We start from the raw sequence: 6,000 nt of genomic DNA, 5'->3' as shown, positions 1-6,000 counted from the left end.
TGGTAATGCTGCATTTCACTGCGTCTTTTCCATAGCAGTTTCTGTTGCTTCATTTATCCGAGAGGTATGCCCAGAATGAGATAGAAACTTCACTTTATCATTTAAATATTCAGATCATAGCTATGTGCTGAACCCTAGATCTATTTCATCGAAATGTGGATCTTCTTGACTTTTGACTGCGTATAAATATTTCTAAAAACAATGTATTCATGAACAGCGTCCAAATGTCTTCATGAACTGTGTTGGATTAAGTCTTCACAAAAGCGTGGAGTGTCTTCATAACTAGCGTATATATGTCCAACGTACATAGAGTCTTCATAACCAACGTATTAAGCATTGCGGCTAGATTTGGGGTTTTCATGCTGTTCATAGTTGCGTATGTATCCCTTGAATGTTGTGCGTATATCTTCATAGCGTTTAGGGCATTTACGTGACTGTGCGTATATTGTGATATAGTCTTGACATCGAATGTATATATATTCTTCATTGTTGTACATATAGATGACAGTGCATAAGTTCCTACGGAACATCGTCAAGATTGTACTGCGGATCTTCCGACGGAGCAGATACGTTGACTGTCTTGTGTAATGACTGTCTCCATGCGTATGACTTGTCTCCATGCTCAGCATAGGATAATGGCATCATCTTGCGGCTAGGGCTCCTTCTAAGCCAACGTATTCTTTTGGTTCTCTCCTTTAAAAACCCAAGACGTGGAGAGGAGATCACCTCAAGAATACATGTTGCAAATGACTTCAAGTCCTCACCAATTTATACTAAAATGTGGATTATGAATAGACACGTCTATTTGGCTTCTTGAGCCGACGTAAGAGCTGGTCGGCTTGATAATAATTACATAATCAAAATAAATTCATATCTCCATAAATACTTATTGAAATCGAATGATCTTTGGATCAATCATACACCTCTCGACGAGAGGGATCCAATAAAAATATCAGCTGCCATAAATAAGCTGACCCACATGGAGTTTTGCCCTAGTTGCCAATTTAACACTCCCTCTCAACTACGGAGAATTCCATCCGCTAATCCATAAGTCCAACTGTACTGCCTTTGCCATCAATGCCCTGTACTGCTCTGCCTAGCTCTGCTCAGCTCTGCTTGCTCTTCTCTACTCTGCTCAGTTCTGTGGGCTCTGCTCAGCTCTGTTGGCTCTGTTCTGCTCTGCTCAACTCCGTTGAACTATGAAGAAGAAGAATTGATCAAGAATGTCTCATGCCATTCTTCACTGACCCGAAGTCAGTCTCAGAGTGCGTACCACTTCTACCACTGGTTCCAGACCAATATCGCAGTCTCATAGAGTGTACCACTTGTCCCAGACCAGTCTCAGCCGACCCGAAATCAGCGTCATAATATGGTACAACTCCTACCACTGGTCCCAGACCAGTATCGCAGTCTCAGAGAGTGTACCACTGGTCCTAGACCAGTCTCAACCGACCCGAATTTAGCGTCATAGTAAGTACCACTCTCACTGGTCCCAGACCAGTACTGCACTGACACGAAGTCAGTCTCAGAGTATGTACCACTGGTCCCAGACCAGTCTCAACCGACTCGAAGTTAGCGTCATAGTATGGTACAACTCCTACCACTAGTCCCAGACTTGTATCGCAGTCTCAGAGAGTGTACCACTGGTCCCAGACCAGTCTCAACTGACCCGAAGTCAGCGTCATAGTAAGTACCACTCTCACTGGTCCCAAACCAGTACTACACTAACATGAAGTCAGTCTCAAAGTATGTACCACTGGTCCCAGACCAGTCTCAACCGACCCGAAGTCAACGTCATAGTATGGTATAACTCCTACCACTGGTCCTAAACCAGTATCATTGATCCCAGATCAATGGAGGCCATCCTAGCGTAGGGAGTACGGTAGATACAACAATGCGTCCATCGGTTCTACTATGGTCCCTAACTTCATTTCCCTGCTCATTGATCAGATGAGAGGTACTTACCATGAGTCTTAGACTGCATGGGTAGGATGCCTCGACAGGAGAACTAATCAATCTTGTCCTCACAGGAGAACACATCAATCCTACTACAATCGCCACGGGGAACACATCAATCCAGGGCTCACAGGAGAACACATCAATCCAGGCCTCACAGAAGAACACATCAATCCTGCTACAATCGCCATGGAGAACACATCAATCTAGGCCTCACAGGAGAACACGTCAATCTTGCTACACAGGAGAGCGAATCATCCTGTTCCACAAGAGAGCGAATCATCTTGTCCCACAAGAGAGCAAATCATCTTGTTCCAGTGCGCACCACTAGGGGAGGGTGAGTCACCCTGTGGTCATATGTTGCTCCACTAAGAACCGCAAGCCCTCAGAGCTTCTAGAGCTCAATGTATGCAACATGCAAGACCCTTATACAAGGGTTCCTTGATGACTCCAAGTCGTTTGGGAAAATCACAAATTAGATCTCTCCTCGGGGCTTTGACAAGGTGTATCGACCTGTACATCATCTTAATGTGATGGAGCCTCCTTCCTTATCGACTTACCATATCCCATATGATATTTATCTACTGGAGCAATCGACGAATACGGGATTCCTCAATAATCGAATCCCACCTTTGGTTGTTATAGAGAATCACAGTGGTATGTGATCAAATGGCTCACTGAAGAGCTTCCCCAACTAGGCAGCTTCATGCGAGATCATACTCGTAGATATGTATTTGGTCTTGGTAGTGCTTATGGAAACTGACTTCGGCTTCCTGCTCATCCATTATATCGAAGCAGAATCCAAAGAGAAACAACACTAAGAAGTGCTCCAATGATCTTCCACACTACCAACGTAATCAGCATTCGAATAATCATGCAGTTTCATATTTCCGATAGTGTATCTCAATCCATGAGAAATTCTGTCCTGAAGACATCTCAGAAGATTCTTGGCACCAATCTAGTGAGACTCAACCAAATATGAGCTCACAATGCTAACTGTAAAACATATGTTCAGACGAAGGTTCACCAAGAACATCAACGTGAATGAAACTCAGAAGCATTTCCCAAATCTGGTCTGACATCACTACCATATAACTTCTGAAAATTAAGATCCTCAAGGTAGTCACAGGCTAGCAGTTTATCTTTCCACATTCGGAATCCAACTCCCTCTGTCTTCTACAAATGAGAGGGTCTGCACCTATCAGACATAGGTTTAGGTATGAGAGGTCTGTCATCTACAACCTTCAGATGGTTTGGATCGATTTCACTCCTAGTGAATCTCAGCTTCATCAGACAGCTGCTGATCCTCTCATACTATGCTCGGGGTGCCTTGCTTCAAGCCATAGAGGGCTCTGCATGCATGAGATTCCCGATCATGAATCAAACTCCTGGGGTTGTTCCAAACCTGTGGACCTGTGGCATGAGGGGGATGGTCCCCTTATAAGATTTTCCTTCGGTACATCTCAAACATGCTCCTTTTGAATTCAGGCTTCCCTGTCACCATCTGACTCACAGACCTCCGGTGCTATGTGTCAATGGACTTCCTGTAACCCTGAACTCAAAAGCATCTTTGAAAATTATATTTTTAAACATGTTCCTTTCCATCGACGAAGGCCACCTTAAAACCTTCAACTTCCATTCTTGGGGTTCCTTGCTTCCTTGAAGAGTCGGTTGTGTCCTAGATGAGCCGCATATCTGCCATTCAGACACTCCTTCGTATAAGGGCTGAACTCATAACCAAGACATCTACCTTTCCTTCCACCCTTAGATCTGAACTTCCCAATGAAGTGATCTTTAGGTATGCCATCAGAAGTTCTGCTGCACCATTCTGATAATATGTTGTGCTTCAACTTCACCGTAAGTGAACTGTGAAGAACCCATTGATCCTTTTGTCTTGTCCCAACTGTCTTTGGTGATTACTCTTTCACTCTTGCTTGGGCATTGTCTTCACCTCAGCTCTGGTACCATGTTAAGTTTAGGTATGTTCTATGCTAAAGCAATTTCTTTAAATTTTCATAGCCAGCAATCACATCAGCATTAAGATAAACTGCAAATAGAACATAAATATAAATCGCAGAAAACAAGCCAAGACAAGAGGACACAAGATGTGGCGTGAGCCAGGGACAAACCCCAAAATGTGTGGGGAAACCATTTGATCAAATCTTCTTTTATATTCAAAGTTCAGAAGAGAAAGAGAGAGAGAGTACATTTACAATAGAAGTCAACTCTTTGACTTATCTAGATCTAGCATAGATCATTTTGTATAATGATGAGATGAGTTGAAGACATTATGATTCAACTAATTCTCAAGGTGACTCTTTCACCTATCATCGTGCTGCATCTGGTCCTCTAGCTACACCACTGCATATTGCACCATGCTGCACTAAACATGATAATTAGCATGCTGCCCATGTCTATGATCTCATCGTGCTGCCCTTTATGTTCATGATCTTATAATGTTTCCCATACTAATATGCATCATCATAATGTTGCTATCCTTACCGATGTGTATTATCATTATGTTGTTGTCTTTTCAGATGTGTATTATCATTATGTTGTTGTCCTTTCAGATGTGTATTATCATTATGCTGCTGCCTCTGCTCCATGTATCATTGTGTTGCCCATGCACATGATTTCATAGTCCTACCCATCATGTTGCTGCCTTTTCCTTCTCGTTGCTTCATCATGCTGCAATAATTTTATTTTTTTGATATCAGCCTTAGCTGCTTGCTGTGGCTTGCAGCGTAGAAAAGCAGCTAGGCTATAGAATCCTCCACGCAATCCCATTATTTGCTGCGTATAGGGTTTGTTGTGTTAATGGTCTCCTAACACCTTCACATAGCATATTGGTATTCCTTTTGACAGCTACAGGTTACCATAAGGGCCAAATCTCTTTGACTGTAGCAAGACATTATAATAGCAACTAGATCCTGGGACCTATGTATAAATGTTTCTGCAACTGCGTATAAAGCTTCCATCCGTGAGTGCATCTTGTTGCATATAAAGATTCATTGGTAATGTTGCATTTGACTGCGTCTTTTCCATAGCAGTTTCTGTTGCTTCATTTATCCGAGAGGTATGCCCAAAATGAGATAGAAACTTCACTTTATCATTTAAATATTCACATCATAGCTATGCGTTGAACCCTAGATTTGTTTCATCGAAATGCAGATCTTCTTGAATTTTGACTGCGTATAAATATTTCTAAAAACAACATATTCATGAACAGCGTCCAAATGTCTTCATGAACTGTGTTGGATTAAGTCTTCACAATAGCGTGGAGTGTCTTCATAACCAGCATATATATGTCCAGCGTACATAGAGTCTTCATAACTAGCATATTAAGCACTGCGGCTAGATTTGGGGTTTTCATGTTGTTCATAGTTGCGTATGTATCCCTTGAATGTTGTGTGTATATCTTCATAGCGTTTAGGGCATTTACGTGACTGTGCATATATTGTGATATAGTCATGACAGCGAACATATATATATTCTTCATTGTTGTACATATAGATGACAGCGTATAAGTGCCTGCGGAACAACGTCAAGATTGTACTGCGGCTCTTCCAACGGAGCAGATACATTGATTGTCTTGTGTAATGACTGTCTCCATGCGTATGACTTGTCTGCATGCTCAGCGTAGGATAATGGCATCATCGGGCTCCTTCTAAGCCAACGTATTCTTTTGGTTCTCTCCTCCAAAAACCCAAGACGTGGAGAGGAGATCACCTCAAGAATACATGTCACAAATGACTTCAAGTCATCACCAATTTATACTAAAACGTGGATGATGAATAGACACGTCTATTTGGCTTCCTCGGCTTGATAATAATTACATAATCAAAATAAATTCATATCTTCATAAATACTTATTGGAATCGGATGATCTTTGGATCAATCCTACACCTCTTGTCAAGAGGGATCCAATAAAAATATCAGCTGCCATAAATAATCTGACCCACATGGAGTTTGGCCCTAGTTGCCAATTTAACAAGTTTTTATAGTGAAATCCTTACTTGAATACCACAAGATAAAGTCCAATGT

The sequence above is a fragment of the Pinus tabuliformis genome, chromosome X (assembly GCF_031772625.1).
Source record: "Pinus tabuliformis cultivar Carrire ecotype Pingquan chromosome X, CPIR1, whole genome shotgun sequence".
Taxonomy (NCBI): Eukaryota; Viridiplantae; Streptophyta; class Pinopsida; order Pinales; family Pinaceae; genus Pinus; species Pinus tabuliformis.
The sequence above is the reverse complement of the archived record's forward strand: the minus strand, read 5'-3'. Positions refer to the sequence as shown.